Source organism: Triturus cristatus, chromosome 11 (assembly GCF_964204655.1).
Source record: "Triturus cristatus chromosome 11, aTriCri1.1, whole genome shotgun sequence".
Taxonomy (NCBI): Eukaryota; Metazoa; Chordata; class Amphibia; order Caudata; family Salamandridae; genus Triturus; species Triturus cristatus.
The window spans coordinates 762,604,666-762,623,927 of NC_140594.1; positions in this window are offsets into that span (position 1 = coordinate 762,604,666).

Sequence of the window (19,262 nt, forward strand, 5' to 3'; positions counted from 1 at the left end):
AGTCCGTAATTTCGGCCGTCTGTCCGTTGTCCGTTAAGGATTCTTTAACGGACGCCATTTGTCCGTAATTTTAGCCGGGCACCGATCGCACCACCCTAAAGCCGGCACAGCTTCCACCCACCTCCCTTCTTGACTCCGATGCTGTTGGGGTCGGGTGTAACAGACTCTGATGCAGTACCAAAGCTCAGATACCCAGCAGCATTGGAGAGGCGCAGCGGGATGGCAACCTCACACCTTCCACCCTTGATGAGCTGTTAAGAGGTGCTTGAAGGTGACTGAGAGGGAGGGGCTGCAGCTTCAGGCGCAGGGGCATCTATTCAGATGCAAACAGCCCTGAATGCATCAGGTCTCTGCAATTTAGAGGGGCCTCACACATTCCCTTTCTGCCCAGGGCCCCAAAAATCGTAGAACCGGTCCTAATTACACTGAGGCAGCACGTGGCTCTCTTCACAGAGCTTAATTACGGTCACTAAATTGTAAGCAAACCTCGGTTCTTCAAACATGCAGTCTATAATGTAATTAAAAAAAAGAAATGGCACAATCGCACCCACAGTGATTAACAAAGTATGGAAGACAATCGGTTAAATCAGTTCTCTTGGGCTATCTCCTTTAAGTACTGTACATCACAGTGGGGGATGGCAAAACGAACATTTTAAAAAGAGAGCCTGTCGTCTCGGTGTCCTGTCCAGGAGGGGGGTGAGGAGCCCTACCTCACCTTGGAAAAGACCAAGATGATACTAGAATACTGCATGCCCACCCCTGTGCCCACCCTGGTGGATCCTGTTCCCCCTCCTGTGATGGCTCCTGCCCCCCCCCCAGTGATGGCTCCTGTCCCCCCCCCCCCCTTTCCCCCTGTGGTCAGGGCTGGACTGGGAACCAAAACCGGCCCTGGGAAAGTGCTCGGCTGCCCCCCTTCCCTCACCCCCGCGGGAGGTTGGGAGTGCCGCTGAGCTCTTTGCCAGGGCCGGTTTTCGGCCAATTTTGTTACAAGGCCGATTTTGCATCTATGCTTCAAAAACGGCCCTGTAACAAAAACGGCCCCCAGGGGCCCAAACCAGCCCTCACCCATGCGGCGCACCGGGGGATTGCCCGGTGCCTGCTACGGCCAGTCTGGCCCTGCCTGTGGTGATTCCTGTCTCCGCCCTGGGTGGCTTCTGTCCCAGTCCTGGAATGGCTCCTGCAGCGAGGGTGAAGTACTTGATGGGCCTCTTCTCAAAAAGGCTCAGCTCAAAATTAATATGAAAAGGTGAGCGAGTGAGTAAGTGAAAGGATGGGTGGATGGCTGGATGAATTAGTGAAAGGGTGAATGAAAGATTGCATAGATGGATAATGATAGAGGATGGATGGATTGATGAGTGAGTGGAAGGATGGATGAGAGAAAAGGTAAATAGCTGGATGTATGGGTGGAAGGGTAGCTGGATGGGTAAAAGGGTGGATGGATGAGTGAAAGGATGGATGAGTGAAAAGGTGGATGATGAGTGGGTGGATGGATGACTGAAATGATGGATGGATTGATGAATTGATAAGTGCAAGGGTGAATGGATGGACGGATGAGTGGAAGGGTGGATGTAAGGATGGATGAGTGAGTGAAAGGGAGGGTAGGTGGACAAAAGGATGAATAGATGAGTGAAGGACTGAAAGGATAAAAGGATGAGAGAAAGGATGGATGAGGGATAGGGTCAATGGATGGATTCATGAGGGGATGAGTAGATGGATGGATGGGTGGGTGGATGGATGGATGGAAGGAAGGATGGCTGGATGGAAGGAAGGATGGCTAAGTGAAAGGGTCGATGGAGAGAGAAAGGGAGGATGGATGGATGACTGAAAGGGTGGATGGGTGGAAGGATGAGTGACTGGGTGGATGGATGAGTAAGTGAAAGGATGGCTGGATGGGTGAAAGGGTGGATGGCTGGATGGGTGAAAGGATAAATGGCTGGATGGATGAGTGGATGGATGGGTAGAAGAGTGGATGGATGAGTGTACCGATGGATAGGGTGAAAGGGTAGGTGGATGGATGGATAATGGATGGATGAGTGAAATGATAGATGGAAGGATACATGATGGATAGGTTTGCAAATGGTTGAATATGTTTGGATATGGCTGGGCTTACTTATATACTATTGCGCAACCTCCTCTGATGTGTCTGTAAAACTTACCTATTGTCCTGAAGTTTTGTCCTGAATTTTGACCTCCTGTCCTGAATTTGTGTCCTGAATTTTGACCCTTTGTCCTGAATTGTTACACTCACCGTCCTGAATTTGCACCAATGCCAGTTGGTCACCCTGATGAGCACTCGCAAGATCTCGGCATTACGCTATTTGCGGCCATCATGTGAAGGGGCGCGGGCTATTTAGATTGCGTCCACTATTTCCCTAATGCTTGGCTACGATCCTCCAATCAGGAAGAAGGATCTTCCTATGCCAGCTCTGGATTTCTTGTATCGTGTTCCCCCCCGGGTTTCTTAACCTAACTGAGCTCTTTTAACAGCGCTGGATATACCTGAACCATCTCAACTGGATAAAAGACGCGGCAAGACTGCCCAATTTATTGTTTTTATTACTTCACTTCCTTCCCATATAGAGGTCAGTGCACTGCATAATAGTCCACTTTGTGAGGGGTTAGGGCACTCGCTCTGTGAACTGTAATTAGCGAGCCCTGTACGCACAGCATTGTGCAGCTTTTCCTTCCGTATTCCCTATCAAGCACCTGTATTATATGAAACTTCCTTTTAGAATTCACCAAAATAGTGATACTGTTCTTATACTGAGTCCCTCCCTTGGCGTCCTGTTTTTTCTATGCTGTGAATAGGAATTCTTGGATATATTCCTATGATTTAATAGGAATTTTAGAAATTTGACATCCTCAATTTCATAACACTAAGTGAGTGTATTTCTGATGCTTCGAGGGGAGTGCCTTTGGGGCGATACTCTGGACAACCTCATATTCTGAATGATACTTACTCCTTTTTTGTGTTTGCTTGATTTAAGAGACATGTTGCCAGAGGACGTTCATACTGGTTTAAGTCATTACCTGTGGGGATTGTGCTGTGTACCACACTAGGAGTTGCTCTGTCCCCATGAGAATTCCTTTCTCCCTATTTTTTGCCCCTCTTTCCCCTTAAGGCTAATCGCCCACACTCATTGACTATTTGGCGTTGAGAGCTAGCCTGGAGGTGAGAGGATGGACTATCTCCATTCCAGTGAAACCTGAGTTTTAAGTGAGTGGGACTGTGACATGCGGGGCCTGCACTGAAGTTCAACCGCTTGTGGGAGAGCGTGCAGGGGCCTGCACTAAAGCAGGATTTCATTTTGGATGGGTCGAGATCCCCGCGCTTCCGGCAGGGCGCGCAGGTTACTGCGCTAAAACGGCATTCTATCAGTTGCTTGTGGAAGTATTTGACGCAGTTGTACCATATACTTGCTTACACCACATCACTACGCACACGCGAACCCTTGCAAAATACTTACATAAAGATGCCTTACAAACAATCCACTGTGTCTCCGATAACTGTCTGGGATATATACTCCTTACAGGAAATAAGTCTGTGGCTTCATGGGTTTGCTGCATCCACACGTAGAGAGTCACATCAGTAAATCCTCTCACTGAGACTCACTCGACTGGCAATTCATCGGCAAAATTATGTAATCATCACACATCCAGAGATAAAGGGTTTTCAAGATTTATTCTTAAAACAGGACTCTCAAGCGTTGTGCTCACTCCTCAAGTCAGCAAGCAACCGGGAGTATGTGAAATATCAACACAAATCACAATAATCTTGGAATGCCGAGGTAAGGACATTCCGACCTTAAAACAAAACCTGTATTCCAATGAAAGAGGATTACAACAGTATTTGTCCCATTAGCAGTTTCGCCAATCCATACTTTGTTGGAAACAACACAAAACGCTTCCGAGTTTGCAACTGCCCCTGTTACGACTCTAGTCGACAGAGAAGATCGTTCTATGCTTTTGGCAATGTCCAGAACTTTGTTAAGTGTCAGATTCCTGCCAGCCAACAAACGTTCCTGGATTTTGTTATCAGCGACAGTTAAAACAAATTGATCTTGCAGGTATGTATCCAGGCTTTCACTACATTCGCATTTAGAAGCCAAAATACATAAATTAGAAATGCACACCTTAACACTCTCTTCTACATACTGCTTCTTTTGAATGAAACTTTGCCCCTAAGCATTATACTTGTTTTTTTAGTAAAACTTTTTTCAAGACGTTTAACAGCTTCTGTGTAAACATCCCATGGAATGAACCGCCCAAGTGGAGGTTCACTTTCAGAAAGATTATTGAATATTTCTTGTCCGGCATTCCAAAGCATACTAAACAATAATGCCTTTTCCTCTCAGATGAATAATCTCCATCGTGGTTGTTCTTGTTTGTTTATATACAAATATGACGGAAGATGTTATTGGTTAAACACATTCTGACCATTTCCAATAACATTTGATTATTGTGATAGAAATGTATATTTCTCTTTTTTAGAAAGTAATCACATGCCATTATTCCTATTCCGATATGGGGAAACATCTATCCCCAATTAGCTGTAACATTACTAGTAGTAGTTGGGAGGCCCATTTTGCTAAAATATATGCTACCCCTTCTAAGGAAGTAACCATTCCTTCTTTGAAGGTGTCATGCAACCTCAAGATTGACCTCCCTGAGATAGTTACAGCCATTAAAGAGAGCCTTGGTAACAAGGCCCCTGGTCCCGATGGGCTTCCTATAGATATTATCAAGTATAATACGGATCTATGGGCACCAATTCTTTTTAATGTTTTTAATAGTTTACCCATGGTGCCTATGCCTGACACCTGGGCGACTAGCACTATAGTTCCCATTTTTAAGAAGGGCGATAGGTCAGACCCAGCCAACTACCGTCCAATCTCGCTCTTGGACAATACTTTAAAAATCCTTGGACGAGTTATTTATAATAGGATGATAGAGTGGACTGAAGATACAGATCTATTGGATCCGTGCCAGTTGGGATTCAGGAGTGGTGTGGGCACGGTGGAGCAGTGTTTAAACTTGAAATTGATTATTGATAAGTATAACGTTGCTCGATCCAGCCCAATCTATCTCGCATTTATGGATCTTTCATCTGCATTCGACCTAGTTAATAGATCCAAATTATGGCTTATGCTTTCTAACTATGGTCTGGATGCAACTCTTGTTAATTTTCTGGCCTATCTTCACACTGACCTTAAAGCGCAAGTTAGGATCGGATCTGGTGGTGATGTGTCCGGACCCATAAAAATAGGTAGGGGGGTGAGGCAGGGGTGCGTTTTAGCACCTCTGCTATTTATTATTTATATTAACGGTCTTGCCAAAGCCTTGAAACAAGTGACGAGAGACGTTCCAATCATCCAGGGGAACCCACTACCAGTTTTATTATACGCAGATGATGCGGTCATTATGGGCCGCACTCCTAATGCTCTTGGTTTGCTCATTAGAGCATTCGTTCAGCATATGGAGGCACTTGATCTGCGTGTAAATTTAAAAAAATCTTTTATCATGTCTTGTGGACCCGGGAAAAGGAAGCTCAATACTATAAATGTAGGTTCGGATAAACTAGAATCCGTAACCTCTTTTCCGTACTTAGGGTTGGTTTTCAATGCGAACGGCTGATGGAGTGGGCATTCTGCCCACGCCATGGGCAAGTTCTCGAAAGCCACCAATTCTATATTGAGCCTCCAACGCCCGAAGAAAATAGGTGCCACTAGGGCAATTTTAAATTTTTTTAAACTACAGTGCATTCCTTTGGCAACGTATGGGGCTGAGGTCTGGGGCTCAGGGAGAAACTCAGGGATTCAACGTGAGGAAAATCGTTTTTGTAGGAAAATATTGGGTGCTCCTTTTTCCGCTTCTGAATTCATCTGTCACAAAGAACTAAATCTCCCCTACGTTTGTGATTTTATTAGAGCCAGACCAGCCCTATTTTGGATTAGGATTTGGACAAATAACTTAGCGACCCTAACAAAAAACATTATAATGGATTGCCTAAAATGTGATCACTATATGTCAATACCTTGGTTAGCCGAGGTTTCCAAAACATTATGTGCCGTGGATAAAGGCGATCTTTTCTTAGAACCTACTGGAATTGAGAACAATGATAAGGTCGTAGTTAAACAAGCATTTTATGCACTTTTTAACTCAGAAAGAATGGGGAGGGAGTCACTTAAATCGTCTGTTGCCACATACATGGGGTATGATTTGTGTAGGCACCCACTACCATCTTATCTAACTCTCCCCATGTCTAATTGGGAACGATCGTTGCTTTTTCGTTTAAGGGCAGGTTCTGTAAAATTCCTGTTGGCTTTCCCTCTGGGGTATCATCATACAGTAGAATACAATCCCTGCCCATGTGATGGAATTAGTAAACAGAATGATATTCACTTCCTATTCTTCTGTAAATTTTACCTAAAATATATTAATTGGTTTTTAACTCCCTATTTTAGAAAATTAAGACCCCTTTCTTTGGGGGAATCCTGTTCATTATTATTTTCCCTGGATACAGATGAACTAATCCTCCGCACTAGCACTTTTTTTAGATTAATAGTACACGCACGCAAAACGATGGAAAATCCCTGAAAATTATTTATGTCAGCTGTATATTTGAAAATGAATTGTTGTGATTGTGGTGTTTTTTTTTATGGATTGTATTATTGTATAAATGTGTTGTTTTCTTTTGTTGTACTTTTATGGATTTTATGAAATCCGAATAAAGGTCTTTTGAATTGAATTGAATTGATCTTGCAGGTATGTATCCAGGCTTTCACTACATTCGCATTTAGAAGCCAAAATACATAAATTAGAAATGCACACCTTAACACTCTCTTCTACATACTGCTTCTTTTGAATGAAACTTTGCCCCTAAGCATTATACTTGTTTTTTTAGTAAAACTTTTTTCAAGACGTTTAACAGCTTCTGTGTAAACATCCCATGGAATGAACCGCCCAAGTGGAGGTTCACTTTCAGAAAGATTATTGAATATTTCTTGTCCGGCATTCCAAAGCATACTAAACAATAATGCCTTTTCCTCTCAGATGAATAATCTCCATCGTGGTTGTTCTTGTTTGTTTATATACAAATATGACGGAAGATGTTATTGGTTAAACACATTCTGACCATTTCCAATAACATTTGATTATTGTGATAGAAATGTATATTTCTCTTTTTTAGAAAGTAATCACATGCCATTATTCCTATTCCATTTTCTATACTTGTATAGAGTGATGTTTCATCCATGGTCATACTTTTGTTTATTGGCTTCAATAATATTTCTTGTAGATGTTGCATTAAATCACCTGTATCTTTCAGATATGAGCTGAGATCTCTGACAAAGGTTGCAAGAAAAAGATTAACATAGTTTGGCACTGGTTCTAGTAATGATTTTTTTCACAGAGATTATAGGTCTGCCTGGTGGGTTTGTTTGATTCTTATGGATCTTGGGCGGAAAGTGTATTGTCGGTGTGACTGGATTATCTATTTTCATTCTTTCAACTGCAGCAACGACGGGTCCTTCTTGCCGCACCTCACATCAGTTCTCAAGAAAAATAGAGTAATTCTCGTGCAATCAACCCCATACGCCAGCTGCTGAGTGGCGTTACTGTGCTCCAGATCAATACAACATGAAAAAATGAAAAAAGGGGGTGCACAGATAAAATAGTCCAATGAGCCTCAATGTTATGTTTTGATATCCTCTTTATTTCAAAATAGGTTTAAAGTTGATAAAAGGATGGTCAGCCAACGCGTTTCATTCCCTCAAGGGGAACTTCATCAGGGCTGTAACATGATAACCCAACATATATATTACATATAAATCAAAATGCACAGGACTAACAACATACAGTGACCACATAGTATAAACATTTTTATGAAGACTTTTAATAGACAACATAAAGAAAAAAACATTTAAAAAAAGAGACATACATTAGACGGACAAAAAATGTTTTTTCAATATGTACATATTTACAGAAAGGTGTATACAGAGTGGGAGCTTCATTTGGGGAAAACTGTCCCCCCTCAAAAAACATTTATATGCGAAAATTGAGCTAACCATAACCAACTCATTATTGGTATACGTCTAATAATCTGATCTGTTATCATCCAATATGTGGCAAAAACTTATTAAAGAGCCATGAACAATGAATAAAAGACGTAAGTGGGGATAGTACATTTCAAAGAATCAGTGATAAAAGAAAAGAATAAAACAAAGAGAATATACAGAGAAAAATCAGATACTTAACAGAAAGAAAAGACAGGATATACATTTTTTCAAAAAATGACAGAACACCAAGCATACCTTGAGTCAATATTATCTATTTTCATATATTTCTGTTAATCAAGATCAATTAGCTTTAACTCCATTCAATGTGCTAATTTTGTTTGCAATTCCTTTTTATATTGTAATGTAGGAATATTTGTCAATTTCATGTAGCATTTTTTATCCCCCAATTGGCAATTTGCTTTTTTAATATAATCGTCCTTATTGAGGACAATGAAAATTTGCCTAGTTCTAGTACAGGTGAGTTTCAATTCTATTAAGGACACAGAGGCGAGGGCTATGCCATTCTTCCTTCGCTTTATTTTCCAGCAGCCATTTTAAACACATAACAAATTACTACTCCCATGAACAGCAGAGAGTAGGAAAAAAGGTTTCAACAGGAGCCCTTCCTCTCTGTTTACAGTCTAGCCTCAACTTGGTCCCTAAACTGTGTTTCCTCTTCCTCTTTCTTCGAGCAAACAGCTACTTTACGAACCTCACGCATCCTGTTTGGACCCATCATTTCCTACAACAACAGGTAGCGTCAGAACTAAAATCAATATTAACAAGTCATCAGAGCGAACACAAACCAGGCACTGTTAAGCAATACAAGGCTCTTGAAATCAAGTACTTACTCCAGAATGGGGAGGGTCCACGTCTTCATTGATCGCTGGGTGTGATCATTCTTGCCTCCGTGTCCTTAATAGAATAAAACTTACCTGTACTAGGGCTAGGCAAATTTTCATTCATGTCAGGACCGGAGGCTCAGATTATGTCAGTTCAAAGCTTATCCACCACCAGTTGAGTGACCTCTAACACTGGCTTAAATTAAAACCTCATAAAGGTCGAAACCAAGGACCAGTCGGATGCAAGCATAAAATTTTCTAGACGCGTTCCGAGCAAAAATGCCTTAGAGGCCATAGCCCCTCTTGTTGAGTGGGCCCCAAACCTTTTGGTGTCAATCCCCACCTCCTGCATCACCCAACGTACCCATCTGGCGATGGTTGGTGAAGAAACCTGCTTTGTATGGTCTCCGTAATGTGATAAGCAGCTGTCATTTACCTGGAGGGCAGACTCCCTCTGTCAATTCTTCATATGCTCGGAGGCACTGTACCACACACAACTTGGGGGATTCTCGAAAGGCTGGGTAGGAGATCACCCTGGTATGACATTTGGTCCTTCCACTAACTATGAAAGAAAACCCATCCTGGCTGAACACTCTGACCGAGATATCTAGGTTTAGTACGTCAGACACGCGCCTGCAAGAAACCAGTCATAAGAGAGTCGCCGATTTCCCCAACAGTTCTTTGCGTGACAGAAATCTATTTGGATGCCAGGATAGGAAAAGATTCAACACTATATTCACATCCTACAATGCAGAGTAGAGTGGGTCCGGTGGGAGGGAAAGACGAACGCTCCTAAGGAGCCTACACACGAACGGGTGCTCCCCCACAGGGGATCCCTCGATGGAAGTGTGACCCACTGAGATTGCCAAACGGAAGGTATTGCTAGAGCGGTAAGCAAACCCTTCCTCCGCAAGGCTCGCCAGAAAATTGAGGACATGGACTACATTTGCGCCCACGGGATCGACACCCCGTCGCAAACACCAACGGCGCCATTTGTTCCAGGCAGAATGATAACTTTTGGTCATGCTATCTGCCCATGCTTTGGATACGTCGGACTCAGCGTGTCCCGAAAGGCCCGGGAGCGACCAGCGTCGCCGAGATCCGCCAGACCATCAACTGGAGAGTCCCTTCCACTACCAAGCGGTAAGGATTGCGCTCCGGATCCAGCATAATGTGAGGAAAGTGGGTGAGTCGGACTGGAAAATCCGAGGAAAGTTCCAGAAAAACTGGAAACCACACTTGAGATCTCCAAAGAGGGGCAATCAACACCATTTCTGCCTGTTGGTGACGATAGTGAGCAGAAAGTTGCGTGATCATGGAGAAAGGGGGGAACGCGTAACCATGTCCCCATTGTGAGTCCCGGAGGAACGCATCCGTCGCCTCCTCCTGAGGATTTGGTCTCCAGCTAAAGAACCACCGTAACTGATGATCCAGATAGGACGCAAAAAGGTTGACTGAACAAGGCCCCCATCTTTCCATTAGATGGGAGAAAACCTGGGGATCCAATTTCCAAACAATGGCATCCAGGAGATGACGAGAGTGCTAATCTGCGACCTCGTTCACTCGGCCTGGGAAATATTCCACCCTGAACAACACCTGGTTGTCCAGGCAAAAGGTCCAAAATTCCTTGGCGAGCTTTGCCCGCACACAGGACCTGATGGCGCCCTGAAGGTCGATGTACCTGACGGCGGAGATATTCCCCATCTTAAGGAGGACACAGGACTTTACTCTGTCCTTCGGCCAACACTGCACCGCAAACGAGTCCACTAGTAACTCCAGACAGTTGATGTGTAACGATAGTTCTTGTACTGACCAGGCTCCACCGGTAGAAAAATCTTCACATCTGGCCCCCCAGCCAGTACGGCTGGTGTCTGACTCGATTACAATGTCTGGGGCGGAACTGAAGATTGCTTTTCCATTCCACGCCTTCTTATGGGTAAACCACCAAACCATCTCCCCCTTCACCTCTGACGGAAGAGTGACGGATTGTGAATCAGTCCACCCCTCTTGAGATGGTGTGACTTGAGCCGCTGCAACGTGCGGTAATGCAAAAGGTCGGGAAAAATGGCCTGGATCGAGGAGGAGAGAAGGCCCACTAGGCGGGCAAGTTGGCACAGAGAAATGTGTGACTTGGACAAAGTTTGGCGGAGCTCGTGCCTGATCTTTGCCATTTTTTGGGACGGCAGGCTCAAAGTAGAGGAGGTGGAATCTATTGTGAACCCCAGGAAGGTTGCGCTTTGCACCGGGGTAAGGAGAGACTTCTTCTCGTTGATGACAAAGCCTAGTCCTTGCAGTAAGTTGACTGCTGTTTGCAAGTAACTGGTCAGTGTCTTGGGGCATTGGGCCATAAACAGCATGTCGTCGAGGTACACAATCATCCAGATACCCTGCGCCCTTAGGAATTCCAACTCCAGGGTGCTGAGGATAGCCCTAAAGGCAGAGTGGTGAACTCAAAAACCTGACCATCCCACTTGAACTGCAGAAAACAACAGTGAGGGGGAAACACAGGGACAATGAGGTATGCAGCCTTCAGGTCCAGTCGAACCATCCAGTTTAGAGGCCTCAGCACGTCCCTGAGCAGGTGAAAACGCTATATTTTGAAGTGGCGATAAACCACCCACTCATTGAACTCTTTTAAGTTGATCATAGGTCTCCAACCCCCGTCCGCCTTATCGACCCGGAAAAGATTGCTCACAAAACCATGGGGATGTTTCGTAGAATGACAGATCATCCCTTTCCGGGTAAGGGCAGAGAATTCCCCAATTATCAACTCTGCATCTCGCTGAGAGAAAGAAATGGGATGGGGATGGGACGCTTGGTAAGGGTGGCTGTGAAACTCCACCTGGAAGCCCTGCACTGTCTGCAGTACCCAAGCATCGCTCATGAGAGAGGCCCAAGCCAGGAGTAAGTTTTCACAATGACCCCCTACTCGCAGGTGCGCTGAGGGCAGCACACTCACCTTTTTGGATTGTCCTTTGAAGCCTCCGTGACCTCTGAACTTCTGTTCTCTGGTGGGGTAGAACGTGTTGAAGCATGTACTGTCCTGGTATTGGCCATGCCTGGAGTTTGCCACTCCAGGGTTGGAGTAGTTGGCCTGCCACAGCCGGCCCCTTGGAAGCCCTGGAGGTGAAGACCCTGCGGATGTTGGACTGTGCCTTATACAGTGATGTGAATGTCGCCATGAACTTGCTCAGTTCTTTTACGAAGGGGTTGCCAAACAAACCCCACTGGGCAACAACGCCAGCCTCCGAAGAGAATAGGTCCCCCAACTTAGGATGTACTTTTATTAAGAGTGACTGCTTCCTCTCCGTGGTTAGGGTACAGTTGGCATTTCCTAGGAACACAATGGGGCGCTGCACCCACCCTGACAGGACCTCAGGCGAGAAATGACTAAGGCCATGAGAACCACAGTGAGGGCCTCGATGGTGAGAAATCTTGAGATCTTGCGAATTCTGCGGGGATGGAAAAAGCATGAGGATGTAACTGCACCGATCTGAGGCTTCATGGACAAGTCATTACTGATTATTACTCCAAGGCTTTTTACTGACTTGGTAGGTAAAGGAGGATTTCCTAACGAGGGGGGCCAGAAATTATTGTTCCAGGGATTGGAAGAGCCGCTCAAAACCAGCTCGGTCTTATCTGGATTGAGCTTGAGTTGGCTGGTGTTCATCCAGTCCCTGATGAAACAAAGAGTGGCCTGAAAGCTAGAAATAGACGTGTCAGAGGAGTTAATGTTGAACACAAGTTGAAGGTCGTCCGCATAATTGAAGCAGACTACCTCGAAGTTGCGAAGAGAGTGGATTAAAGGAACCATATACAGATTGAATAGAAGAGGAGAGAGAGAAGAGCCCTGAGGCACACCGCAGGTTAGAGTGGTCCTTTTGGCGGAGAAGGCGTCAAGGCGAACGGCCTGCGAACGGTTCCCCAAAAAAGAGGAGATCAAATTTAAGGCCGTGCCCTGAATGCCAGCATCCCTGACACGGTCGATCAATAGTTTATGATCGACCAGGCAGAGGGATTGGGAGAGATTGTTATCGGCCCCCCAGCGGAGCTCATTCATAACAGCGAGTATGACCAGCTCAGTAGAATGTGCAGGCCTAAAACCGGCCTGTTGGGGGTCAAGAAAAGACGAGAGTTTGATAAAGGAGCTGAGGCATTGCGTAACATGGGCTTCCAAGATCTTGTCAAGTAAGGAAGAAGGGAAATGGGGCGATAATTAGTGAGGTTGGTGGGATCAGCATGAGGTTTCTTCAAAATGGGAATGACCTCTGCTACTTTGAAGGAATCAGGGACAACACCTGAGCGCAAGCGGGGGATCGGGGCAGGAGAGAAAGGCTTCTTGGAGAAAGAGAGGAGGGCAGGGATCTGAAGGGGAACCGGAACTAACCTTTTTTAAAAGTATGAAAAAGTCTTCTTTGGAGATCAGAGGTATTTGGTCAAATAGTTGCGTGTTTTTGGGCGAAGTCCCCAGGACAGAGGGAGTGGGGATCGGAGGAATACTCTTTTTGAAAATGGAAATTTTCTGGATGAAAAAGTCATTAAGGGCGTCACAAAGGTGCTGGGTGGGTGCTGGTTTGACAGTTACTCTGTCAGGTAGAGATAATTCATTAACGATGGAGAAGATGTCTTTGATTTTGGTGGTTGAACTCGTAATTTTTGATGAATAATATGAGGATTTAGCCGCGATAATGGCTTTTTTATATTCAGTTAGGAGCTTAGTGAAGATGTCTTTTGTGTCTGTAGAATAATTACGTCTCCACCTTCGTTCCGCTTGTCTGAGGAGAAGTTTTTTTTGCCTGAGGTCCTCTGTAAACCACCGCTGGGCGTCATGGGGCCGCCTGGTTATGGGAAATTTACAGGGGGCAACACTATTACTGGCTACACATAGCCAGTTATTGATGGCAGTTGCTTGAGCATTAAGACAGTCAGCTTCCATGGGCAGAGAGGTGGAGAGTAAGGAGCAGAACTTGTCTTTATTTGCCCGGTTCCAGTTCCTGGTTAAAATTTTTCCCGGTATTAAGGGTTTAGCTGGACGGGGCAGGTCCAGAGAGAATTGGATAGAATAGTGGTCGGACCAAGAACATGGGGAAACGGATAAGGAAGAGATGGACAGATTGGTTGTCCAGAGCTGGTCCAGAAGGTGCCCTTTGGTGTGAGTGGTAGTGCGGACATGCTGAATGCAGTTGAGACCCGAGAGAAGGTCTGTAAATTCTCGGGAATTGGATGTTTCATTAGGGTCGGAAGGCCAGTAGTTGAAATCGCCAATTATCATTAATTTGGAGTTGTTTATAATTAGTTGGCAAATTAGGTCTCCTACTAACTGAGGAAAGGAGGGCATAGAATGGGGAGGCCGATAGGACAGGGCGCAGATAAGAGGGGCATGAGAGGACTCAAGTTTAATAACAAGACTCTCAACAGAGGGAATAGTGGTGACAGTTACAGCAGTAAACTGTAACTGGTGATGGATGATAGCAGCCACACCACCTCCAGATTGCCCAGAGAGTCTGTTGGTCTGTAATATATAATACCCCGTAGGGATAGCGGCCAGGATATCCGGTAGAGAATCGTCCGTGAGCCAGGTTTCCGAGAGAAGAAGAACATCGGGTTTTTGAGAATCAAGAAGATAGAAGATTTCTGATTGATGTTTTGGTAAAGACCGCGTATTCAGATAATAAAACTTCAGTGCCAGTTTGGTGGGGTGGGAAGGGTTAAGAATAGCTGGCGGGAGGACAAGAAGGCCCTCTCTATGCAGTGGACGGGGGAGTGAGGGCAGATGACAGGAGGATAAAATTCCACAAGAGGAGAGCTTTTGTTTTAAAAGTGGCGTAGCGGACCTGTTATGATGGAGAGCACGTAACTCCCCAGAGGAATATGAGAGGAAATGGGCAGAATGGCTGGGCCCTGGTCCCGGTCGGTCGCGGACGGGCGCAGACGGACTTGCCTTTAGCGCGCCATTGGCGCGCTGCCGGCGTCCCCGCTGCACGCGTCTGCTGCGCGCTTGCGCTGGCATCGGGAATTTATAGCCACTGGCTCGCGGTGTCTAGAGCGCAAAACAACACCCTCACCCAAAATGGCGGCCCCGCTGCTGCCTGCTGAGTCCTCCGCCCACGAGAACGCGACGGGTCCGGACTATGGCAGCAACGACGGTAGCGAGGCAGACACAGAAGGCACAGGTAAGGATTATGGCAGAAAACGGTTTAAAAATCGAAAATGCAGGACAAATAACGTAACAGTAATGTTTTTAAAAAGATCACCTCCCGGCTTCCGCCTCAGGAAGTACAACATATGCTGCGCGCTTGCGCTGGCATCGGGAATTTATAGCCACTGGCACGCGGTGTGTAGAGCGCGAAACAACACCCTCACCCAAAATGGCGGCCCCGCTGCTGACTGCCGAGTCCTCCGCCCGCGAGAACGCGACGGGTCCGGACAATGGCAGCAACGATGGTAGCGAGGCAGACACAGAAGGCACAGGTAAGGATTATGGCAGAAAACGGTTTAAAAATCGAAAATGCAGGACAAATAACGTAACAGTAATGTTTTTAAAAAGATCACCTCCCGGCTTCCGCCTCAGGAAGTACAACATATGCTGAGTATTAAGCTTTTATAAAGGAATCGATTGTCCATGGGTAACAACCGTGTAGGCTAGCAGGGTGAGGGGGAGTTGGGGAACTATCCAAGGGGGCCGCCGGTACTAACTGCCAGGGTGGGGCTTGCGCTAGAAAGGCCTGTTTCAGGCATGTAAATGCATCAGCGTCCACCCTGGAGTTGCACTGCTTCTTTGCGAGAGGGGGCCCTTCTTCCTGCTGTGTCTTGGGGACATCTGAGGGGTTTGGGGTGGGTTTGGCCCAGACTCAAATCTGCGCGGAGAGGAGCTGTTCTAAGGGTTTCATGGCCTGGTTCACAGCCCTGTAAATGGAATCGTCTACTGTCTGGTAGAAATCATCATCCCAAAGCTGGAAGGACAAGGCGTCCTTTTCCTGATACCGGTTTTGGTCTTGCATGGCAGGTAAGTAACCACTATGGCCAGTAGGCAGTCCCTTAAGCACTAGAATCACTGCAGTCAATATGTGCATGCAGACCATCTGTAAATTAAAGCTATGAGGGAGTCCAGACAAATTTGGGCGGGCCTGAGGCACACAATTACGTGGGCAGAGCCCTGGGGTCACAGACGCCCTGAGGAATACGAAGGGGCGCTTGCCACCCGAGGCAGTCGCTAATACTACCCCGCGGGGTGTCCAGCACAAGAAGATACAGACCCCATAGGGGCGTAACAGAAATAGGGGTTGTACAGACCCAAACAGGCGTCACTCTGGTGGCTGGGGACCGGGCTCGGCTCTCTACCAGGCAGCGCTCATCAGCACTCTATGATTAGTGCAAGACTCATGCTGCCAGGAGAGAGGGCACAGCGCCCCCAAGCGGTGGGAGGACCTCACAGCAGCACACAAGGAAATGTAGTCACGTAAGGCATGCAAACGTGTCCCGTGACAATAGGGAATCTGTCAAGGAACAGAAAAATGCAAAAACGCTACTCTATCAGCCCGCAAACCATGCAATAACCTCCCCCAAAGAGTGAGATAAAAGAAAAATAACTTAACATGCTGCTGAGCAGCGAAGGAAGAGGAAACACAGTAGAGTAACCAAGTGGAGGCTGGACTGTGAACAGAGAGGAAGGACTCCTGTTGGAACATTTTTTCATACTCACTCCTGTTCATGGAAGTAGTAGTTTGTTATGTGTTTAAGTGGCTGCTGGATAAATAAAGCAAAGGAAGAATGGCATAATCTGAGCCTCCGGTCGTAACATAGAATGATGTTTCCACCCTTGTCTGCGGGTTTGATTTCAATGGTTTACTTTTGTTGTTGTAGAATGACGATTTTCCAGACATAATTAAATGAGAATCAAGATTTCATTAAAGACACAGAGGCTAACATTATGCATTATATCCTTTAATGCTACTCCTGCAGCACCTTCAAAAAACCTTACTACAATAAAAAACACCAAAACCCTCCTGTCCATAAATATCCCCTTCATTGAACACTCCTCCTCTTTTAATGTTGCAAACATCCTTTCTCCTTTCCATGGCCATCTTCCTATCTGACAAGAAGCCTTCCAAAATGTCCTTCGGCTGAGAAAAACACCAAACCTATCAACATTCTCTTCTTTCTAAATATTCTTTGTTTTTGCAAAACAATACTAATGCATATCCCATACTGTTTGTTGAAATTCATTTCCCATTCTCCCTCCTTTCACCCTCTGTATCACCTTTTCTTTCCGAGGGTTGTGGAGGGCGGGATAATGTAAGCCTCTGTGTCCTTAATGAAATCTTGATTCACATTTCACTACATTTGGAGACTCGCCATTTCATTTCAAGACCAAGGGCTACCATTCTGAATGATGGAAGCTCTTTAACACTACATTTGACACGTGTTATTGGTCTGAAATAATGCTTTGCAAAAATACTCACATTTGACCAATCAGCTGCCTTCAAAATTTGTTCCAGCCGACCCCCAAATATAACTTACCCACCCCTGCCCTCGCAAAGTGTGCAATTTGTATTTGCCTACATCAATGCCAACCTTCCCTCATTTATTGGGTTTTGTCATAGCAATTGTGCGGTGGCAATGCAATCACGATCATTCAAATAAACCTGCAGTGGTCAAACCCCATTAAATGGTACTAGCATAACCCCAGCATTACATCTGCAAAGTGGTAAAACATCTGCTCCATATGGAGGGGAACAGAGCAACGCAGGTGAGCTGCTATCCCAACATCCTACAGCACAGGTCTGCAATTACTTGATGAGCGGTCTCATAGTGACTCACTCTCCCAGTTACCCCCTATCAAAACCCATCAAAATAACAAAAACTCCCAACCCCCCTTCTAACCTCCCCCCCAGGCATGTCGCTTGAGTATCCCTGTCTATGTGTAAGAATTCTGGGCAGTGCTACATGGTGCTTGACCCCAATGGGAAAAAATGCCATTGCTGAGTTACCCATCACCCTCATGCTCCTCTAGGTTGGCATGGGACCCTGGGACTGGGCTGGGCCAGGTCACAGGACAGGTTCTCACTCCCCAGTCCCCTGGTCCACGCTGGCAGAAGGGTGCATCATCATCATTTCTTGGTTGCTTCAGTATGTCTACAAGTGCCACCCAGGCCCTTGCCCCGTCCAAGGTTTTGTCACTCCCACTGCGATTGGCCATTGCCAGGCGTAGGGTCCCTTCGCAGTCCGCCCACCTAATAAACTCCCTCAGCCATCTGGTCACTGTGGGTGCATTCTTCGCTTTCCAATTTTTTGTGATTTCTCTTTTAGCCAGTACCAACCCCAGGTCTATGAACTTGCTGGTAACCTTATTTCGGGACGTGTGGGGGAACCAATGTAATAGACAGCACCCCGGTGTCCTTGCTACTTCCCGCTCCGTCCCCTCTGTTAGGCTGGAGGTCCCCTCCCGCCAATAGCCCCCTAATGTCGGGCAGTCCCAGAACATATGCAGGAACCCTGCAGCCTCCAGGCCACTCCTTGGGCAAGTAGACCGGGTCCCGAAGTATTCCGTAATCTTGCCTGGGGTAAGATACGCTCTATGAAGGACGAAGAACTGGATCAGCTGAAAGCGCGCGTTTCTGGTGCACTTCCCAGCGCGTTCAACCAGCTCCTCCCATGGCTTCTCTGCTATGTCCTGCCCCAGGTCAGCCTCCCATTTCAGGCGCAAGGCCGTCAGGGGGCTCCGTGTCTCCCGCGTGATGCGCCTATAGAGGCAAGTGACCGCCTTAAACGTCCCCGCAGCCATCACTATGCATTGCCCCGGCAGGGAAGTCGTCAGCTCCGCCAAGCCCTCCCGCCAATGTTTCCGGATGGCCGCCGTCAAAGCTACGTGAAGGAGAAAATCTCCCTTTGGAAGGTCAAAGCGCTCTTTCAAATCATTAAAAGGGAGCAGGGTATTGTCCTCAAATAGGTTTCCAATAGTGGATATCCCCACCTCTTCCCCATCCCTCAGCCGCTGCCAGTCCCCTCCGTGGGGGACGGACTCGCAGACTGTCAGCGGGATCTCCAGCGCATACGAGGAGCGTATCCGTGCTCGTCCCAGGGACCAGTTCCAACAGCGGCGCATCACCCGCAGGTCTGAAGGGATCGCCCCCTCTCTCAGAGAGTGATGTAAGAACACCTTGGAAAGGTGCTGCAAACTCGGGTCCGAGCCTCCAGGGAGTTCCGGATTCCGAAGGCGACCCGCCATCCACTTCGTGAACCACTGCAATTGTGTTGCATGGTAGTAGGCCTCGAAATCCGGGACCGCCAACCCCCCCTCTGCCCTAGGGCGCATCATAGTGGACAGCACCACTCTCCTCCGACCAGAGCCCCATAGAGATCG